Source organism: Lygodium microphyllum, chromosome 6 (assembly GCF_053477565.2).
Source record: "Lygodium microphyllum isolate KBCC chromosome 6, Lygodium_microphyllum_v1.1.10, whole genome shotgun sequence".
NCBI lineage: Eukaryota > Viridiplantae > Streptophyta > Polypodiopsida > Schizaeales > Lygodiaceae > Lygodium > Lygodium microphyllum.
Window position 1 is genome coordinate 95,052,254 of NC_141140.1, and position 23,277 is coordinate 95,075,530.

The 23,277-nt window shown below is 45.1% G+C and overlaps 1 pseudogene; it reads right to left on the reverse strand.

The window, feature by feature from the left end:
• Positions 1–3,279: 3,279 nt before the first annotated feature.
• Positions 3,280–23,277, reverse strand: LOC148034823 (succinate--CoA ligase [ADP-forming] subunit beta, mitochondrial pseudogene; annotated as a pseudogene).

Here is a 23,277-nt window from a genome sequence, read left to right on the forward strand (position 1 = left end):
TCGGTAGGCTCTCCGGCGACAAGATCGAATTGATTCTCAATGGGCTCTCTCTCTCTCTCTCTCTCTCTCTCTCTCTCTCTGTGCAAGGGTTGCAAATGAGCTCTCCCTTGGCCTCTTGGCTCTTAAACCCCTTCTCGAGTAAGGTTTGGACGCTCCCAATCACTCACTTGCCGACATTAAGCATCCCAAGTAATCTTTTTGCCCTTTTTTGCATGGTTTGTGTCCTATTTTGCCATGTTTTGCAACGATAAATCCTATGCTTTTCTGATTCGATTTCCTAATCCTAACCTACGATAAATGCAACAAGAATCGAAAGCAAAAAATTAAAATGATTTCTCCACGTTTTCCAATCATCAAATAAACAAAATAACCCAAAATACTTACTTACTTCGAAGATTAAAAAAACCCAACTTCCTACCTATCTCAAGCTCCGGTTCGGGGATGAATCCCTTACTTTGATGCTCGATATGAGGTGCCCAAGTGCTCAAGCTTGAATCCGTTAGTCCCGGCAACGGAACCAAAATGTAGAGGGAGCTCATGCTCAACTGCCAAGACCCACAGACCGCTTATTGTTTCAAGCATTTCAAGTGAGCTCTGATGGCTATCTCTCACCTAGCCGATGCGCCATCGATCCTATGAGTGTAGTGAGCTTACCTTGATACCGAAATGAGTTACCTCCTCTCCCATGCACTCCAGTAGCTCCACGATCCAAGTGCAAGCTTCAAGCAAGCTCCATCCTCAAGCTCCATAGCCATGAGCAAGAGAAGAGAAGAGAAGAGAAGAGAAGAGAAGAGAAGAGAAGAGAAGAAGAGAGGGGAAGATGGAGAGCTTCTCCTCCTCGGTCCCTCACCCTCACACACTCACTCCCTCTCACTCTCACACTCCCTCTCTCAAGCACAAGCTCAAGCAAGCAAGAAGAAGAAGAAGAAGAAGAGGACCACTTTTGGCCACACACAAGAATGAGCTTCTCATTCACTTTTCAACTTTATATACAAAACCCTAAATCTCTTTTGGGCGGTCATCCCCTTATCCCCCTTTTTACATGGCCGGCTGTGGTCTAGGCTCTTTTTCCCATTGTCCTCCTATCTTCCTAGCTTTCTTCCTACTACCCATCTACCTTTACAAATTGCACGGGTGAGAGCCCCTCGCTCTTTAAATTAAATCACGATGCGCTTGCGCTTTTTTACAAAATTATTGACTTGCGCTTTTTCTTGTGCGCATTTTTCCTTTATTTAGGACTTGTCTACACTTCTTGTGTTTCCATATTTTTCATGTCATGCTTTCGTATTCCATTTACTTTTGCCTTCGCCTTTGTCTTCTGGTTTAGATTTTCTAGATTTTCCACCTTGTTCGTCTAACGGTTAACAATAGGGATTATTTTGAAAACCACATTGTCCCTTTAAGTTCCTAGATAGACTTTAGAACATTGATCCTAATTTCATTCCAAACTTCAAAAAGAGCAATACAGATGTGGTCTTTACTCCTTAAGAGGACTTGCTACTAGATCAATTTGTCATGAAGATCTACTTTAGAGAACCATTACTGTACCTCCCTCTAAAGTTGGCCCATCCATCTACAATACCAAAAAAGGTGATCGGAATCTTCATCTTCTAGCTAACATAGGGGTATGCTATAACAACCCAAGCCCACTTGAGGAACTTACCCATTAGCAAGATAGTAGACAACAAGGCAGAGAGTAGAAACTAAAAAATTTCACACATAAGAATGAGGTCTCTATTCACATTTACACATTATATATGTTATGATTACTATTTTCACTTTTTCCTAGGCACTCTCTCCTTTTCCATTGGGCTTGTGAACGGTCCTCCTCCTTTACACCGACATTAGCTCTTTGCAAATGTGGTTTATGTAATATAATGAACCGGGCATACAGAAAAATACTAGTCACACTGACGGTATAAAAGGTGTAAGAGGGTTTCCTTAGGCATCATAGAATTATCAAGAAATCTCTCTTCCACCTCTCTTTAGCTCTCATGGCTTCTCCTTCTTCCTCCCTCTCTCTCTCTCTCTCTTCTTCTTCTTGTCTTTCTCTCTCCTCTTCTTCTTCTCCTGCAATATTTCTCTCTCTTCTCTCCCTTAGTTAGGCTAGCTAGTCTCCTTCAATATAGTTGGTATCAGATCCTTGTCCTTGATCCTTCTTCTTCCCTTAGATTTAGGTTCCTTACAATTCTTCACACTTAGAAAACCCTAGTTACACAGTTCCCATAGGTACATAGGGAGTACTCAGACAAGCTTTTAGCCTTCTTGAAGACTATGGCAACCTTTCTAGGGGAGCTCACTAGAGGTTTGATAGCATCTGGAGAGGTAGAAGGGCAAGAATGGCAACTCATTTTTACTTTACAAAGCAATTTTAGGGGTGTCTCTTCCAAGAAGACACCTCTGGACTTGGGGAAAAGACTAACCATGACTATCTTTTACAAAAGTGAGTTTTCCCCCTTCTTTCTCTCAGGACCCTCAAGCTGCCATGGAAGCTCCAGCCCAAAATCTTGTAAGATCTCTCTCCCCGTTCTTCCAGGGCTTGCATGGCACCTCCAGCCACTTTCTTGAGACCTCGGGCTCACCTTGGAGTACATAAGTGCCACCCCATACCTTGATGAAGCCCTAGGGCTGCCCCCGTTGATTGCAACCCTATCGCCCTACCTCCATCGATTGCTACTATTTCCCATCATCGACAATAGCCCGATCACTACAATAGACTGCTGTGGACCTTGCAAGGGCACTTCAGCAACACGGCCACCATCACCAGCATATGTACCATATGTGTCATCCTCTCACTGGTCATCATCCTCTTTGCCATCAATGACACTCATGGATCCTCCCCCCACCACCCGGCCCTATAGCCATAGCTGCCCCAACTGTAGTGCAAGTTCATCGTCCTCACAGGAACTCACCCTACTCCTAGCATTGACATTAGCATAGCCATCACCTTCCCTCTATTAGTGGAGATTGCACCTTGAATGTTGAAGATCCGTAGCAAGTCTAGGCTACCAGGCACTTGTGACTGCCATACTCTCACATCCAGTCCAAACTCCAACTACTCCCACTCTCCAAAGAAGCATAATCTCTGTTATGTACACTTAGTCAAAAGCGCATATAGATTGGCTCATAGCAAGGCTATAGCAACCCCGTAATTTACAGCTCTCAGAGCCACATCAACAGTAGTATAGAGTCGAACACACTAAGATTAACAGGCAGAAAAGCCTCTCTGAGCATAGAACAAGAGGCAAATTCATAGCTCTCCTCCACCCTAGAGGCACATCACCAGGTGGAGCATGCTTTCCTTTTGGATGTTGAGATTAGCAAGCAGACAAGCCTCTTTGAGCACGGAACAGGAGGCGGATTCATAGCTCTCCTCCAGCTCAAAGGCGCAGCACTAGGTGGAGCGTGCTCTCCTTTTGGATGTTGTAATGTGCCAAGGTATGGCCATCCTCTAGCTACTGCAACCTCTCGTGGATCTTCTTGTGATTTATCACACAAGGCAAATATATCTCTCTGACGGAAAGCTGCATTGTCATCAAAATTCAGCTTTGCATCAGCAATTACCATCCTCTTATTTGAAGTCTCAGCAAAAGAGGATTGATTTCCACAAGCGTGAAGTCCTTCTTGACAAATAATTTGTATAGGAACCTTTATGATCATGTCAAGATATTTCTTTGCAAGATCCTCAATGCTAGTCCCACCTTTACTACAAGCAACAATAACAGGTCCAGCACTGGCACGATCAACATCAATGGCAAAATACATCTTGTTGATAAGAAAGCCTTTCACATAACTAGATCTGATTGACAGGCTTGCCTTCTGGTCCAGTCTGCTTTGTTACAAGAATTTGTCCAAGCATCTTGTTTGCAATTGCCTTTACTTCGTCTTTCTTCACAATGTGCACACCACCCTTGAATCCATTTTTGAATGTTCCTAACCCTCGACCACCCATTAAAACTTGACTTTTCACCACAAGCTCTTGATCAGTAGGAAATAGCTCCTTGATTATTGAGTCAATTTCAGCAACTGAAGAAATAGCTGTATATTTAGGCACATTTAAATTCTTGTCCTGGGAGCCTTGGGAGCAGCCACAAGCTTCAACAAGTGTGAGCTATAAGACATTGAAGGCTCTATATGACCACGGGCTGTAAGGAGGACAACCATGAGTTTCTTGGAGTGGGCAGCCACTACCTCTTCCCTAAGCTTAAGCAAGGTATGTACGGTCTCTCTTCTCCCACCACTTGCTGAGCCCAACCTCTTACTTGGAGAGATTAAAGAATTACATGAATTCTTGCTTAGGCTGAAGCTATGGATCACCTATTGATTGCCTTCTTCCATTATGCACTTCTTGAAATGCATGCATGACTGAGCAGACTTCAAATTTCTTTCCTATTGGCTAAGAATTTAACTCTTAACTCATACTCCTAACCCATAATCGTGCTTGGTCTTGATTCTTGATCATTAAGACAAAAATTGTAAGAAAGGGTAAGTGATGCAAACAATGAGTCACTGATTTGCGGAGGTAACCCCTTTCCCCATTCCATTTCCTTATCGATCATGCATATCATGAAAGGCCCAATCCTCAATTTGTAAATGCATATCATGCTAGTTGCTTAATAATAAATATCTGCCATGTATATTTCGAGTGAGGAAAAGCCTGCCAATGCCAGGCGAGGTGGCAAGATAAAAGAGGGGTGACCCCCCTTGCCATCAAAGACCCTGAAGGGGTGCACAACCCGGGCCGGGGGAAACTTTGCCCACCTCCTGATGATTTGGAGCCCAAAATTTGTTTGCAGGTGCACGTACTCTAAATTGGTGGCTCAAGCCCCAATCATTGACATCCAAGCAGCTTGCACATGTATGGACATAAAATGTATGACTTGATGGATATATACACATGTATTGGCAGAGAAAATGTATGACTTGGTGGATGTATGATGGCTAAATGCACATGTATTGGCAGAGAACATGTATGACTTGATGGATGTATGCAGTGGGAGATAGGTGCACCCTGTCTTTAACTCTGAAAAGTCAATTATAGTGAATTCTGCATATTTACTGTGAGAAATATTTTTGCATCCCTCATAGAGGGGATCAATGGCTCTGTTTCAAATCAAGAAGCTTGGTGATCGGAGCTCCCTAGCTCGAGATATTGCAGTTTTTGTGACAGGGAGTCTGGTGGACTGCACCTAGTATGGCAAGTAATAAGGGTAAAGCCAAGCGCTAGGAGGACTTCCAACGCGAGATTAGAGATTCTCGTGCATCTACGAATGATCCTAGCTCTGCCCAAGAGAATCGTGAAGACATGCTTGAAGAAGGTGCCCCCGAGATGGACCATTTTGCTATGCTTAACGACACACTATGCCAACGTGAGACCCATCATGCTGAGCATCATTGAGAGTTGGAACACCGCTATAGGGAGATGGAAAACCGCCAAGATCAGCATCACATCGAGATGATGGCTAAGATGGACTTGCTCGTAGAGTGCATGGGCACCCTCATCTCCACCCTCCCACCCTCCTCGGCTCAGCCCAAGGAGCATGGTCCTCCCCGTGAGACCAACCGCCCTGCCCCCTTGGAGATGGCATCAAGGTTTTGGTAGCACCCATGGTTTTCCCCATAGCACCTATGAGCTGGGCGAGCCCTCTATGCAACATGATGAGCCCATCCTCCCATCACCCGTGACGAACCCTTCTAGCTCATCCTTGGGACAACGGCTCCCTCATAGTGGAAGGTATATGCAAGGGTAAAATCCAAATTTTGGGTAGCATAGTATGCAGGGTGCACATGGGCAGCATGAGCCCATCCTCCCATCACCTGTGATGAACCCTTCCAGCCCATCCTTGGGACAGCAACTCCCCTGTAGTGGAAGCTATATGCAAGGGAAAAATGCAAATTTTGGGTAGCATAGTATGCAAGGTGCACATGGGCAGGATGCACATGGTAATGGGCAGCATGCACATGGAAGTTTTGGGCAGCAAGGCCCCAATGTTTAGTTTGGTTTGCATGTATTGCATGGGCAGCAAGGCCCTAATGCAGGTGCACATGTGGAGCATGGAAATTTTGGATAGCAAGGCCCTAATAATCAATTTGGCCCACATGTAATGCATGGGCAGCATGGCACCTAGGGACATTTTGGTCAACAAGGCATGTATGGGCAGCAAGGTATATATGGTAGCATGCAGCACATGGCATGCATGGGCAGCATGGCCCAAATGAATTATGTGACAAGATTGTCTTTACTAAATTTAATGGGCAATCCTCATCCCCGGCTGAGTTAGAGGAATGGACCTCTAAACTCGAAGCCTACTCCCTCATTTACCCCCGTACCGATGAGGCCGAAATTGTCTTCGCCTCCCTTCACTTGGAGGGCTTTGCCCACACATGGTGGAGGTACATTCAAAAGGAAAACCAATAGTTTCGTGATTGGGAAGATTTCAAGATGCACATGGTTCAAGTTTTTGTCTCCCCGGTAGAGAAGGAACGTTTGGCAAGGCAATGGTATCATTTTGACCAGCATAATCTCACCGTGCGAGAGTATATTAACCAGTTTATGAACCTATCCATGTATGTTGAAGCTGTCAGTGATGAGGCCAAACTGTAAAAATACATTTATGGGCAAGATTCGAATCTCTCAGCTAATGTAATGGCTCAAAAGCTAGCCACCTTGTTTGACGCCATAGAGTTGGCTGAACGGTATGGTAGGAAATACTGCCGCAATGAGGGCATGCAACCCATTTCAAGACAACAAAGATACCCCACTAGAAAACCCCCATATGCTGAAAAATATCGTAGCAATAGTGCATTGAATGGCAGCCCCAAGATACCGACTTATCCCACTTTTAATGCTGAGAGAAACATGGCAGTTTTGGGACAGCACCTTTGCCTAAAGGTGACACAAAGTATGCTGAAAGTAAGACTCTGAATGCCTTAGGTTTGAATGGCCAAAGATTCATTTCCCCAGACGTTGTCAGGGACCAAAAGGCTAAGGGTTTATGCTTCAAGTGTAGGGATAAATACACACGCGATCATGCGTCCCAATGCCCATTTAAGAATGCCATTGTTAGGTTTAATAGCATGTATGTGTTGGAAGAGTGTGATAGAGTGGACGAGGACCCACATGACACACCACCGATGATGACACATGCTAAAAATGCAAAATTTGAAGAGGATCTTGACCCCGATTAGTTTTATGATTCTCGGGATGGGTTCCCTTTTGACTCCAGTGGCTGCCCCACATTTGGCTTGGCTGGAACAACATCTATATGGTAGTTGATCGCCTCACTAAAGCAGCACATTTCATCCCTACAAAATCTCAGTTTACAGCATCTCAAGTTGCCATTCAATTTATGGAGCATGTATTTAGGTTGCATGGATTGCCACATGTCATAGTGCATGATTGGGATACCAAATTTATGAGTCAATTTTGGTAGACAGTTTTCAGTTCCATGGGGACCAAAACTAGCTCCGTCCACAACCTATCATCCTCAAATGGATGAGCAAACTGAGGGGTTAACAAGTGGCTTGAGACCTACTTGAGGCATTTTTGTCATGATGTGCAAAATGCTTGGGATATATGGCTGCATTTGGCTAAGTTTGCTTACAATAACTCCACTCATTCAAGTATTGGAGTATTCCCCTTTGAGGCATTGTATGGTTATTGGGTGCCCCTCTCCACCGTGGTCTTCAATGAGAAGCTTAATCCCCTTGGGAAAGAAGAGTTGGATGGCATGTAGGCCTTGCTTTAGCAATGTAAGGTCAATCTCAAAAAGGCTCAAGAGCACATGAAGCTCCATGCGGATGCAAAGAGGCACCCTCTTGACTTCCAAGAAGGCGAATTGGTACTCCTCAAGGTCCCCAAGTCCCGTTATGCTACACTTAAAGATGGCTCTTGCAACAAGTTGGCACATCGTTACTATGGGCCCTACACAATCCTTAAGAAAGTCGGAGACTTGGCCTGCCACCTCCAACCCCCCCTAACACTAAGATACATAATGTATTCCATGTGAGCCAATTGAAGCCATTCATAGGCACCCCCAAAGATTATGTGGAGGAACTGCCCCCATGGATGAAGAGGGAAATGGCAAGGCCTACCTCTAGAGGAAGCTTCTTGGTGCACGGCCTCTATTTTGGATGAGTTTTCCCATCTCAAGGAGGCTGCATTGGCTGGATCTTGATCACACTTGGCCCTGTTTTGACTACACCCTGTGAGCCATTTGTTTTGCAAGAGTTTTGGTCCTAAATTATTTTCAGCCCCACCTTACCCACATGGGCTGAAAGTATATCTTGTGGGCTACACCCTGTTTGGACTACACCCTATGAGCCATTTGTTTTGCAACAGTTTTGGTCCTAAATTATTTTCAGCCCCACCTTACCCACATGGGCTGAAAGTATATCTTGTGGGCTCTGCAACGACACCTCACTCATCCCGTTCGGAGACTTCTACCCAAAGTTATGGCTGACTTCCTACAGCCAGACTGCACACTATCCACTCCATCTAGGGCCTTGTTTTCATGACATGGACACCCTTGCTTATTGCCCTTGTATCACGTGCAGAGTAGTACTCTGTAGCCTCCCCTTCCTGTTCCTTCCTTGTGTTTGAGGACAAAAACTTCATGAGACATGATGGTTTGTAATGAACCGGGCATATGGGAAAATACCAATCACACTGACGGTATAAAAGGTGTAAGAGGGTTTCCTCAAGCATCATAGAATTATCAATAAATCACTCTTCCACCTCTCTTCAATTCTCATGGCTTCTCCTTCTTCCTCCCTCCCCCTCTCTCTCTCTCTCTCTCTCCTTCCTGTCTTTTTCTCTCCTCTTCTTCTTCTCATGCAGTCTTTCTCTCTCTTCTCTCCCTTAGGTAGGCTAGCTAGGTCTCCTTCATTACATATAAAGACAAATAGAGATTGCCCACAATCCTCACATCAATTGTGGGGAAATCTTTACAATTTGCATGGGAGTGAGCCTAGCTCTCACTTAATATTTACAAAATAAAAATACATGAGACACAATGAATGAATAGTTTTTAAAATGATAAATTAATATATTTAGACTTTACATTTATTGAAAAAATAAAATTTGGCACCCTTGATTAGTTCTATTTGCACCTTGATTCATGCTTCCAACCTATCTTCAACAACTTTACTCATATGTAGGTTGATATTTATCCCCTTTCTAGCCAAGTGTTAGTCCTATGATGGCATGCTCCATTAGTGTAGTGCGGTGGACTTTAGAAGATCCAGGGCTTAGATGTACATCAAACTCAATGGATGGAAGGGTAATGATGACTAATGCTAACAAGAACTATGGATTGGTGAATCTAACGGTTACCATGCTCCGTCTTTTCAATTCACCTACGTAAACATTGTGCTCTCGTTAGGGGTATGTCTATCTAACTATGAAGTGGGGTGGTGCATGGTGCAAGTGCAACTGGAAGGTAGGTTTAATGCTATGTTTTTGAACCTCCTTTGCATGTGTCCCACACTTGAGGACCCAATTGGTAGAAGGATGGATTTTACCATGGAATTCAGGTTCACACGTCTACCAAGTGAGCTTGGGGTGTATATACCCTTGAGGTGTCTTGAAATTGTGCAGTGGGAGAAAGGATAAGACTAGGAAATTGGAGATGGAGTTGATCGATCAAGCCACTGGGTCTCTCTAACTTGATAATCCCTAGTGCACAATGATCTTTATATCTCAAGGAGTGGTAATAATATTCTTGACAAGCAACTTTGGCTCCACGAATATTCCTTCAATGATTCTTCCATCAAAATAGATGACTCTTGAAAGAATGGGTGAGTACAATGTGCAAACCTATTGTTAACCATGTTCTCTAATAGAGCTATGTAGTTTAGCTTGAATAGCAATACTTGAAGATAGATTCGTGCCATTGCAAATTGGTTAATCTTGACATTAATATTCAAGAAGAGTAGTGGCAATTTGTCCTTGTACATTGTTGATTTCTACTTCAATAACTTGATTAATAGTTTTAAGTAGTTACAAGTGGTGATGGAGGTTGGATTAGGGTAGTTGTTAAAGTTTTTTATGAAGCTAGAGAAATACTCTTTTAGATCCCATGGCCAAAATAGGTACATCTTCTCAAGAGCTATGGCATCCACATTGTGAATCTTTGGGAAATTATATCTCCCATGCTCTTGGATTGTACGATGCCTCCTTTGTTCCTTGAATAAATTTTATCAACCCTTTCTATTGGAGAAGCATAGTAGTAGCACTATTCTTGTGGCATCTTCAAAGCTTCCCAAGGCTTCATAGTAAGGTATGCCTGTTTGATCTATTCAACCCTTTCTATTGGGAGAAGCATAGCAATAACACTATTCTTATTGCATCTTCCAAGATTCTCGAGGCTTCATGCTAAGGTATGCCTTTTTTTAATCTCTTCAATCCTTGTAGAATTCAATAAATGTAGCTACATTTTGTCATTCTAACCATTTCCTATATTGACGATTGTTTTCATGAGAGTCTTAACGAGGCATATGGGTTGAAACTATGGCACCCTCCTCTTAAAATGTATACTTGATTTTGAAAGCATCTATGAGGATGTTGTCATCCAGAATCCCATCTTTTTGAGCTCATGATTGGCATAGCTTGCATATTTGAGATGTTCCACCAAACTTTCTTTGGTTTACTCATAGGTAAGTACCTTAACTTCTTGGCTAAAATCATGTTGTAGAGAGGATGTGGCCAATGCTCCTCCATATTTTCACTAGGTGGCGGCATTCTAACAATGAGATTGGCATTCCAATAGAGCTCATGCTAAATGAAGATGATGTGCTTGCATATTTTAGCTTGCTTCTTCTAATGTCTCTCTCTTTGCAAGGCACTTGGTAAGTGTGCAACCATTTTCTTGAGGAACTCATCCTTTGTCCCATTTCCTTTTTGTGCCTCCTATTTTGTGCTCTTAGATGCCCTTGCAAAGGTTGCATCTACAATGTTTTGTAGCCTTGTGAAGGCTACCTTCAATTGTTCATGCACCTAGTGGGTTTCCTCTAGCTCTTTGTTTTTTAGTTGTCTTGGCCTTTTCATGCTCCATCATGACTATAAGTTCAACATTTGAATTCCTAGTTTCTTCATGCTCTTTTTGCAGCTCTTTGATCTCCTCCATCTTTCTTCTCATTTCTTTCATCTCTTTGGTCATTCCCTCTAGATTTGCTTGAGCTACTAGGAGTCCTCTAGTAGATGCTTGCATGTACTCCCAATGCACTACATTTTCATCATCAAGCCAAAGTTGGAATCCTTGTAGCTCTTGGATAATGCTAACTTTGTCTTGCTTGAGTCATTCATAAAAGAAAAGTGCAATTATTGTTTACTGTAGCACAAAGGATCGAAAAATGGAGCACAGGAGAGGGAAAATGGAAGAAGGAGATAACCGAAAGGGCACAGGACAAGGGAAGGAAAAGGCACCCCAGATGGAGGTCAAACCCTGAAAAATTTGAATGACGACCTCCCTAGAATGCCTCAATGTTGCCTCAAGAAAAAAAAAGAGTAAAAGCGCACCATTAATTGTGAAAGCGCTCCTGAATCCTTATAAAAGAGTGCCAGGCTCACTCCTGTGCAAATTGTATGCATTAGTTGGAAATGGGATAAGTTAGAATGGTGGGAAATAGGAAAAGAGGGCCTAGGCTAATGGCCGGCCATGTAAAAAGTGGGGTGACCGCCCAAAAAGTAGGGCATGTATATAAAGTTCAAAAGTGAACGAGAAGCTAATTCTTGTGTGTGGCCAAAGCTTCTTCTTCTTCTTCTCTTGTTTCTTGCCTTCTTGCTTGTGCTTGAGTGAGGGATTGAGGGAGTGAGGGAGTGAGAGTGAGGGATCGAGGACAAGAAGCTCCCCATCTTCTCTCTTCATCTTCCCTTGTTCTCTTCTCTTGCGCGGCTATGGAGGATGGAGCTTGATGGAGAGGGCTTGAGGTTTCTTGAGCTTGCCACAAGGATCGTGGAACTACCGGAGTGCAAGAGAGAGGAGGGAACTCGATCGAGCATCAAGGTAAGCTCACTACACCCGTAAGGTAGGCATTGTGCATCGGCTATGTGAGAGGTAGCCATGGCCGCTCGGCTTGAAACGCTTGATCAATAAACGGTTTGTAGGTCTCGGGATAGAGCTTCCTAGCTCCCCTCCATTTTGGTTTTGTTGCTGGGATAGACAAAATTGAGCCTTGAGCACCGCGCACATCGAATCGAGCATAGAAGTAAGGTTTGCAGCCTGAACCGGTGCTCGAGATAGTTAGGAGATTTAGGAGGTTTTGATCCTTGGAGCAAGTAAGTATTGTGATTTGTTGTTGAATATTAAAGTAGGACCATCCATCTCCATCTCTGGTTTTGATTTTGGTTGCATTAGGTTAAGATTAGGATAGGAAAAAGAAGGAAAACAGAAGGGTTCTGCTGCTGCTGGAAACAGGGAAATAGGGGCACAGATTCAAATTTCTAGCTGGAAGAGTATGAGGGATTAATTTCTAAGGTTACAGCAGGCTAGGATGGGGCAATAAGAGGCCCAGGGAACCAGGAAAGACCACATTTGACATCCTGCCTTCTGAGAAGAGAGTCTGCTTGAGAGCCAAGGAGAGAGCCACTGTGAGAATCGGACCAAGTATCAAAATCACACCATTGGTCCTAGCGTGAAAATCGGACCACTTGATCCATTGCAATAGTCGGACCCCCTTGTTCGACTAGGGAAATCGGACCGAAGTAAAATTTAACCACCCTGTCCGAGTCTCAAATAGGATCAAGAACGATAGTTGGACCACTGTTCCTAGTGTGAAAATTGGACCAGCCCATCCGATTCCCAAAATCGGACTTGCCCGTTCGATTCCCAGAATCGGACCACTTCACCAGAACTTTAAATAGAGGGTTTTTAAACCTGCCCTACAGTCCTGGCCACCCTGTTCCCATCTCTGGCCCCCCAAGAAACCCAATTTAGCCCTTAGAAGCCAGAGGCTAGACAAGATAACTGAGGATTCACCTCGAACAACTAGACACTGAGCAGAACAAATTTAGAATTTGACTTGACCTTCGGTGACCAACCAACCAACCAACCCTGAAGCAGAATAGAGAATGCAGCATGGAGTTTCAGTAAAACCTTAGATCATCGAGAACCTACGCTTAGAGCCATATCAGGCTACGAACGTGAGGGGAAGAGTGGAGTTTGCATTGAGCATTTCTTGCATCTGCACCTCACTTTTTGATTTCATCACCAAAGGTGCACTACAAGAAAAGGAGAAGCCTGTTTTCGCACTGAGCACTAGAAAGCACGAAGCGCAACTTGTGAATAAGATTGACAACTGCTTTCAATAACAAGGAACTCATCAGGAGACATAATAACATCAAGGAACCCATTATTAGGAGAAGATTTTAAAACATAGTTGGCTACCTGAGAGCCCCATTAGTAGGACCCTAAGAGGACATGAAGATCCAGAAGGCGACAACATAGAGGATCGAACGCTACCAGAGCTACTCAAATTGATCGATGACCTTGTGGAGTTGGAAGTGGGAGCAATGTTAGGATCATGAGGCGGACAAGGAGAGGACAATTGGACTTGGAGGAATTCCCAGTCTTAGTGCATGAGTTAGTCAATGAGTACGACTTGTTGACTAGGACGGTAGTTCAAGGCAGGCCAGTAGAGGAAGTGGTAGCAAACCTAGAAGAGGAAAGAAAGGCGATTAGAAAGGCGCTAGAGAGAATAATTGCCTATAACCACGAGCAAAAGGCTAGAAAAATCCAACAAGATGTAGACATGTACGAGGCCGTGCTAGCCTTGGCTAGTGCAGCCAAAGCAGGACTAAATGCAGAGAGAGAGTGAGGAGCAGAGGCTGACTTATCATTGAGTGAACTTGTAGCCAGGTGGCTCATGGACAATACGTCCGTTGAGCAGAGCGCAACAGCCTTAGCCACAACATTACTCTCGGGATTAGGGGTCACGCAAGGGGCAATCTAGGATCCCTATTGTAGGAAAGCAACTAGACAAGTATGAACCTAGCAATGACCCATATAGCTTTGTGGAGCAATTTGAACAAGTTTGCGAAGAAAACGGTCTCACGGACCTTGCACAATGCTCTCAAGCTTTCGGTCTGTGCTTAGGTGATAAGGGGAGGATTTGGTACACTAGTCTAGATGCAACTAAGCGCATGATGAACTTTGCCCGTCTTAAGGACCTCTTTATCAAAAGATTCTCTGAGGCAGCGTACTCTGACAATCTCATCGTTCAGTTGATGAATGTCAGTCAGAGGGAAAAGGAAGACGTAAGAGACTATGTCACTCATGTGCATAGCCTATTCAAGAGGATCCCTGCCAATGAGTGACCTAACGAGAAGGTTGTGTCTACCATGTTTATAATTGGAATTCGAAGCGAAGAGCTCTACAAGGCTTTGGCTAGTAAATCCACTCTACATCGAGACGTGTTAGCTAGAGTCTTTGAAGAGGCAACAAGGGTGGACGGTTAGCTTAGGGAACGAAGCATGAGGAACACTAGTTGGGACAGTACAAGCCAGAGAGCTCCAGAGCGGTCAACAGTTTCAGCAGAGAGAGAGAACTCTAGCATACAGGATAAGGGAAAGAGTGTTGACCAAGGCCAGGAGCTAGTTGAGGTAAGAATGGAGCTTGCACCATTACAAGAACAAATGAGGAAGCCTGTGTGGTTGCATGTGCAGTGTATACACTGTGGTGGTAACCACCTCCCAGTCGAGTGCCAAGATCCTAGATCTAGGCCATGCTCAAATTGCCGCAGGTTCGGTCATGACGCATTACATTGTAGATTTCCAAGGAGATTTCCATATGTGCAGCAATACAACCCTCCATACGTAGGCAACAGGCCACCTAACCTCTTTGGCAGGGGTGCCCAATTGGTGCTTCCATCATCAACTGACGCAAGACGGCCATTCCTAGGCTAGAGATGAACCCAACATGCATACCCAAACCACCAGGGCCCTATGTAATCCATCCACCGAGTGATGCTCCTGTTCACTATGTGGAAGAACCTAGTGAAGAGGAGACCTACGTGAACCCATATATATCCTATGATGAGGAAGGCAATCCAGTCTTGATGGACTACCGACCAGTACTGGTAATGGCACTAGGTAGAGGAAGAGGCAGAGGCTTTGGAGAACCAAGCTAAGATCCAATTTCATACTGGACTTGCGGTCATCCACTCCATATTTCATCACGTTGCCCAAAAAGGGAACAGGCGAACAAGGACATAGCTGACCTTCGATGCACCGAATGTGGAATCACACACTTATTTCCTGACTGCCCTAGACGGAAGCCACCAACTAGTTCTTCCAACGTGCCTTCAGTACCCTTGGGGCTGTTCAGTGTGGAGACCTTTGGCAGTGAGGATACGCCCATCCCACTACATGTCATGACGCGAGCACAGACAAAACAGACAGGCATCTCATTGCCTGGGCCAAGTAACTTGGATGCAGCCTGGTTGGGAAAGAAAAGCCGGAGGAGAAGGAGAAAGAGAATGGATGCAAAGATTACCCTTAAGACTAAGGAAGCTACAATGCTAGTGATAGGAAAGAGGGTCACTGATGCAGAGGCAGAGAGGTCAAGGACGCCCAGGAGTACCTTAAGGATGTAGAGCCCATACTAGAGGACCAAATTGAAGACCTCTCTAGTGTGGATACACCCATTTTACCATTGCGACCTCAATCGGGGAATGTACCCACACCACGTGAGATGCCACAGAGGAGGCAAGACCAAGAAGAAGCATGTCAGCAAGCTAACCAAGACATATGGCCAAAGAATATTGACCAAGGAGGAAGGCAACCACCCAACAACCTCCTCACCACTTTAGTAGCCACTCCAGTAACTGTGAGCCTAGGAGATCTACTTCAACAACACCCTCCCTTATGGCAAGAATTAAAGCATTGGGTGGAGGGAAATGAGGGGCACACTGCTGCTGACTTGCAAGAGTAGGACGCAGTCACGCAGATTCCAAGCCTAACGCTACACTCAGTTCCAAGGTCACTACACATCAATTCTTTCTGGGAAGGCACTGAGATGCATGCAGTCTTATCTATCTTAGCCTTGGGGGATGCAACACGAAAAGGAATCGTAGACACAAGCGCCGGTGTGAGTGTCTTGAGCCACGCAGTTCTACAGGCCTGGGGAAACCCACCTGTGGAAACGGCTAGGTTCAATGTCACATTGGCCAATGAAATGAAGGTCAGACCATTCGGGGTCCTAAAGAACTGGCTAGCGAAGGTCACAGGGGTGCAGTTTTCCGTGAACTTCATTGTCATGAAGGGAGTAGACTATGACATACTGCTAGGCCGACCCTAGAGGAACGCGAGAGTTATTGAAGATTGGGGCAACAATCTCATCTTCTTGGGGAATAGAACAGAAGCGGTAAGGGTTGAGATGAATACTTGGAAGACTGCCCCAGCCAACCTAGATGCTATCTCAACCATGCTAAAAGGTGATGCACAGGAAAAAAAACCCTATGGGTCATTGACCAAGTACATCCCTTGCCCTGAGAACGAGCAGGATTGGATGCACGTCTTGGCAACCGTTGACCTACTATTCTCAAATGAGGAAGAGCTATATAGGCAATCTACTAAATCCCCAAGCACGCCGGCAAGGGAGCCCATCGTGCCACTCTGCATGATGGTAGGAAGCTCACGTAACCCAGGGAAACTGGTCTTGTTCCATATCCCCACCAACAAGCTCGAGCTTCAGGGAATCATAGAGTGCCTGACCGATAAACTGAAGGGCAACATGGCTGCCAATCTAAAACCTCTAAGTGATCTTTTAGCTAAGCTTGAGTGGAAAAGGACCAAAATTCACGATCTTAACCTATTATACAATTGGGCTTTAGTCACTAACGAAAAGGAGATTGGAGAGGAAAACTTGGGGGATGACGAGCAGTCAGAGGGGCAAGACTTTGATGATGAGGAGTACGAGGACTGCTGCTCTATTGGGGACGAGAGTGAAGAAGAGTTAGACATGATAAAATATGACACTGAAGGGAGAGCGATCGAACGGATCAAGGCAGACTCTAGGCCTAGAAGGGAAAGGGCAGGCTGGAATGAAAGAGGAGTCATGCGGATGGAGTGCGATAGATCCTGGTTGGAGCACATAGGAGCCATGGATTACGAGTAGGTAGGGGTGGCGCAACCATTGGTAGTTCTAGTGCTTAAGATGGATACACCTACTGAATTATGACCCCCCTTGCAAAACTCCTTCCTCAAGCAAGGGATGTGAGTTTAACTCGGAGTCATAAGTTAGTACGGAGAGTGACCCCAAAATACCCCCAACCCTCTAAGGTTAGACGCACCAAAGGGGACTTGCCAGTCCACCTAAGGCGTAGACGGCTAAAGGAGGAGGCCAGGAAGCGAACTAAGGAATCAGAATTAGAGAGCCAAAAGAAGCCGCAGGATCTCCACAAATGCTTCACGAAGTTTAAGAAGGGTGATAGAGTGGTGATTTTGCTAGGAGCAAAGAGACAAGGGCAAGCCAATGAGCCAATTGAGGGACCCGCCAAGGTCAAGGAATTCAACTTGGCAGGGGAAGGCGAGAAGCCTCGACCTGTCATCGCTGATGACTTGACCAACGATGAGGAGGCTAAACTTGTTGCTCTCCTACGAGAGTATGTCGACGTGTTTGCCTGGTCCTTGGAGGAACTTAAAGGAGTCGATCCTAGGGTTGTGACCCATAATATCCCAATGGTTCCAGATGCGATGCCAACAAAGCAATGACCTTACCCTATGAATCCCAAACATGCCTATGTACTGAAGGAGGAAATCGATAAGCTCATGGAGGCGGGATTTATATATGAGATTGAGCACATGGATTGGGTATCACCCATAGTGATCGTTATGAAAAAGAATCATAAAATTCGAGTGTGCATGAATCACAAGAAAGTTAATGCCGCTACGAAGAGGAACAAACCCCTTATCGTATACCGAGCATATGCTAGAGAGGGTGGCAAGCAAAGAAGCCTACAGCTTCCTGGATGGCTTCTCTGGCTATAATCAAGTGCAAGTGCACCCTGATGATAGGCACAAGACTGCCTTCGCCACACGGAGTGGGATGTATTCGCCTACATCGTTATGCCCTTTGGGCTAATGAATGCAGCTGCAACCTTCCAATGATTAATGTGCACCATCTTCAACGATATGCTTAGATGCGAGTTAGAGGTGTTTGTAGACGACTTATGCATACACTCTAGTTGGGCTGAACACTTAGAAAAGTTGAGAGCTGTCTTTGAATGGTGTCGGTTATACAACCTCTTGTTGAACCCCTTAAAGTGCCAGTTCTGGGTGAAGCATGGATGTATCCTAGGGCATGTAGTGTCAAGGAATGGCATTGCCCTTCTCAAATGTCAGGGTCATTGTCGACCTACCACCACCCATTAACTACAAGGGCGTTCAGTGTTTCTTAGGCCATACGGGATTCTATCGACGCTTTGTACTAAATTAGGCACTGATTGGTAGACCATTGTACAAGTTGCTGATTATATTTGAGTGGACTGAGGAATGCCAGCGTGCATATGAAGAGTTGAAGAAGGCTCTCACCACTACATCAATCTTATGAGCCCCAGACTGGAGCATAACATTCCATGTGCACATAGATGCCTCTAAGTTTGCTATTGGAGCTGTTCTATGCCAGCCTGGTGAGCATAACCTAGATTACCCAGTGAGTTTTGCTAGCAAGTAGCTCATTGAAATGGAGATGAACTATTCCACTACAGAAAGGGAAGGGTTAGCCATGGTGTTTGCTGTAAAGAAATTTAGGCCTTATTTGTTGGCCACACCCTTTGTCTTTTTTGTTGACCATCAAGCCTTGCTTTATCTTGTGAACAAGCCATGCACTACAGGTCGTATAGCTAGATGGTTACTTCTCTTGTTGGAATTTGATTTTTCTGTGGTTGTATGTAAGGGAAAGCAGCACTACATGGCTGATCACATCTCCTGCATACCCACAGGAGAAGCTGCTGGACAAGGCATACCTGACGACCTACCGGACGCTCACCTCTTTGGCCTATCTAGCGAAAGAGACTTGTTCAGGGCCGATCTGATGCCATATTGGGCCGATGATATAGTTCAAGTGCTAGAGAACGGTCTTCTTAAGAGACCTATTGAGAAAGCCAAGCTAAGGAGACTTATCTTAAAGATCCAGCCATACCAACTGATCGCCGGCCAACTCTATAGGCTAGGACAAGACAGTTTCTTGCGTAGATGTGTGTGTGAGCAGGAGATGCATGATGTATTGAGAGAAGTGCATGGAATAGCTGGAGGACACTTTAGTGGGGACACAACAGCCCGTAAGATGCTACAATCCCAACAGCCCGTATTGAGAGAAATGCATGGTGGAATAGCTGGAGGACACTTTAGTGGGGATATAACAGCTCGTAAGGTGCTACAATCCCAACAATGGTGGCCCACCCTATTCCGTGATGCTGTTAAATTTGTAAAACACTGCGATGAATGCTAGAGGACTAAGGTGCCTGTGCGCAAGGATAAGATGGAGTTGACCCCTGTAATAGCACGATAGCCCTTCAAAAAATGGGGCATTGACTTCATTGGACCTATCAGTCCTACGGCACAGTACTCCCAGGCACGCTACATCATTGTGGCAACTGATTACCTGACGAAGTGGGCAGAGGCAAGAGCCACTACGAAGAACGACACTAGAACCACAACAAAGTTTTTGTGGGAGCAGGTCTTTTCACGTTTTGGTTGTCCAATTGAACTAGTAAGTGATCAGGGCACGCACTTCATTAATGAAGTGATATCCAACCCACTCTCGACCTTCCTAATCATTCATAGAAGGTCCTCACCCTACTACCCTCAAGCAAATGACCAAGCAGAATCCACGAATAAAATCCTAGTCAATGTGCTTACTAAAATAGTATCCACATCACGAAGTGATTGGGATAACAAATTGATGGCGGCCTTGTGGGCCTATCGTACAGCTTATAAGACGGCTGTAGGAGGACAGATGCCTTTCAGGATAACGTATGGAACGGAAGCCATTCTACCCTTAGAGTTCTTCGTCCGTAGCTTAAGAATAGCAACTCAGGAGCGTTGGGAGGGAAGAGAGGCTTGAACCAACTACTTGGTGGAGTTAGAGTGTCTCACGAAGCCCACGCTCTGATTTGTGAGAAGGCACGAAGAAAGATGTGGTTTGACAACATGTCAAACAGTGCAACTTTGATCAGGGGGACCTCGTTTTACTATACTCTATGAAGGATCACAAACAGAAAATGAAATTTCGAGAACAAGGACCTTTCAGAGTACGTACAATTAGTAGAATAGGCAATGTTGAGTTGGAGACGCTCGAAGGTGAAGGAATAGGCTTCTTCAATGGCAGTCGCATGAAAAAATACTATCCTCCTTCCCATCTGTTGCACGAGCCGCCTATGCTTGAAGCCCCTGTCAATGTCTGCATGGCCACAATTACTGAACTGATAGATCAAGATGAAGAAGCAGTGGCACCTCGACTATAATATCTTGACGCATGACCATTGGACACGCATTGGTCAACCTAAATTACAGCCTACAAATGCTAAACTCAGCCCATTCGGGGGCAACACTTACTCATTCTTAGAAAAATGCAAAGTGGCCATCTCTATCGAGTCTGAAAGTGTACTAGCCTTATTTTATGTATTGCCAAACACTAAAGGGGCCGGTAATAAGTCACTACTAGGTCACATTTTTAAAAAGCAGACGAACTGTAATGTGGACTATAACCTAGATCGCATCCATCTTGCCATAGGCAATGTGCGCATAGTGACTACTTTCAGCAAGGGTTATCTTGAGCCTTCTACAATTGCAGAGCCATTGATAGAGACCCCTACGGCCACGCCCATGACCAAGCCTAGGGAGAAGGGCTGTGATATCTCACCCCATGCTCAAACTGCTAGAACCAAGTCCACCCAGGCCATTCACAAGGCCAAAGAGTCCACACTCATATGGGTGCCAAAAAGACAAGGGCCACCTCCTTGTAAACCACAGAAACATGCTTCTAAAAGCAAAAACTATCAGTCACAGCCTAAAAGGCAGCGCAGATGCTATCGACATAGGCGCGCTACCACGCCGCGATGGATCCCCAAAGATCTTTTGCGAGCACAAGGATACTATGAGGGCAACCCCCTGGATATGGATGCCTAAGAGTGGACACTCAAGAGGCTCAACTCTAAGCAACCTCACTCCAGCTAGAGAGGCTTGCATATACGGAGCCCACGCTGCAAAGCAAGCTGGATCAACACTGGTTGTGATTAATGAATCCCAACTCATTTATCATCCAAAGCTAGATGCCCCAGATTTATCCAAGTCAGAGGAGTCGAGCATCCCCATGCTGGCTCAGATAGAATGCAGCACATCTCCTATGCCATTGGAGCCCCCTGCAGCATCTCAAAGTGCTCCTAAGTGCAAAGTCCCATCTGTGACGCCATCAATGGAGTCACCACTGTCCAGCCCAATTGCACCATCACCACCAGCAGGTCTTAGGCCTTCGTATGAAAGATGATATTTCCTTTCAGTGGACAAGGAACTTGCTGAGACCTCGGGAGATGACATAGTGACATGCATCAAGGAGTTAGACAACACCTTCACCAGATTTTCTAGGAGCTATGAGAGGCTTGACTTAGGACTTCTTGATGAACCCCTTGCTTCTGATGTTCGTGCATTGCCATGCACTTGGGAAGACTACGAGTTTATGACCGTCAAATTCCCCAAAATTGCCGCCAAATTAATTGCTAATGGAGAAATCTCAAAGGAGCAAGCCGTTCTCAGAAGACTAATTACCTCTTACCGCAAGCCTGCTCGCTCTACACCTATTGGAGGAGCTCACGCAGCTGGCCAGCTCTACTTCTTCGTTCTTACAACTATGGTATGCCTTGTGACTCCAATGGGAGAAAAAAGGCTGATGTATCATGACCAATGCCGAGCAAAGGAGGGCAATCAAAACAATTGAACACGACCCTACTTATGTGGCACCTCTTTCATTTAGGGTTTGGCCATTATACGCAACATACACTTAGATGACTAGGTGTTGGCCCACCCTTACATTGACCAATTCCTCACGGAAGAGGAGTTGCACGTTGCTAGTCGCCTCAACTCCGGGGACATCTTTCATGATGTCTTGACTTATATCACCCAAGCTTCCATACGACCACGTGAACTTGATCGTCATGCCCAGCTCGAATATAACCCTAACCTCTATACTTGGCTGTTGGCCAAGTAACTCGCCCCACATAGCTCAAGTGAACCCTCCTTCTCCCCTTGCTAATCCTAGGAAGGATTCCCTTAAAACTTAAGGAAGGGGGGGAGCAAAGTGAGAGCCAAGTGATGTAGCGAGATGTATAATAGATGAAAATGATCAACTAAATTCAAATAGAAAAGAATGCAAGGAGGAAATAGATGTTGCTTTTGAATTATTTCCAAGTTTCATTCTCTAAATCAACACGACAAATTGTCACACACATTCCTTCTTGGGTTTTTTGTTAGTGATGAGTCAATTCATAACGCTAATGTTGGCATGGTGTAATGACAGGCACCTATCATGGCAGGACAGGGTAAACTTCCATTCACTGAAGAGGAGCTGACAAAGTATGGAATTAGCGTTGAGACATGTGGATTTAGCCAGTTCACGTTCAAGCATACCATGAATTTAGATGAAGCCATCCTAGAAGAGCCGGCCATGAAGGAGTTGGTGGACAAATGCAACCTCCGAAAGTACGTGGAAAAGGTCAGATAGGCTGTAGATTACAGCATGTGTGCTGACTTCTTAAGGAGCTTTGATGAAGAAAGGAGCTGTGGCACGGTCACAGTAAGGGATGGTGACCAAGAAAGAAGGGTGCAAGTGCCCCTTAATGCAGCTATTGTCGAGAAAGCCCCGGGGCTTGTGTCCAAGAAGGAGAGGCACCCAAAAAGAGATGTGTATGTCATGATGGGAGTCAAAAAAGAGGACGTGCACACTGTGGATGGAATTAGTTTGGCTGACATTCCAGACTCTGCGACAAGGATGCAAGCTAAAACGGTCAACGCCCTTTTCTCAGGACACAGATACGACGCACTAATGAACAGATTGGGGTGCCATTGCTGGAAAGCATCGATGCAGGAGTTCTAGAGGAGGTGGATTGGAACGGCTTTGTCCAGAAAACTATCAAGAGTTCAGCTGTGCTCCTGGCTCCAGCCGTAGCACCAGCTCGTGGGGAATCTCCGGCCTCTATCGCACGATCCGCAATAAAAAAGCCAGCCACAAAAGCCTCTACAATCAGATACGGAGGTGTCCTGATGGCAATCATTGATGAGGCCAT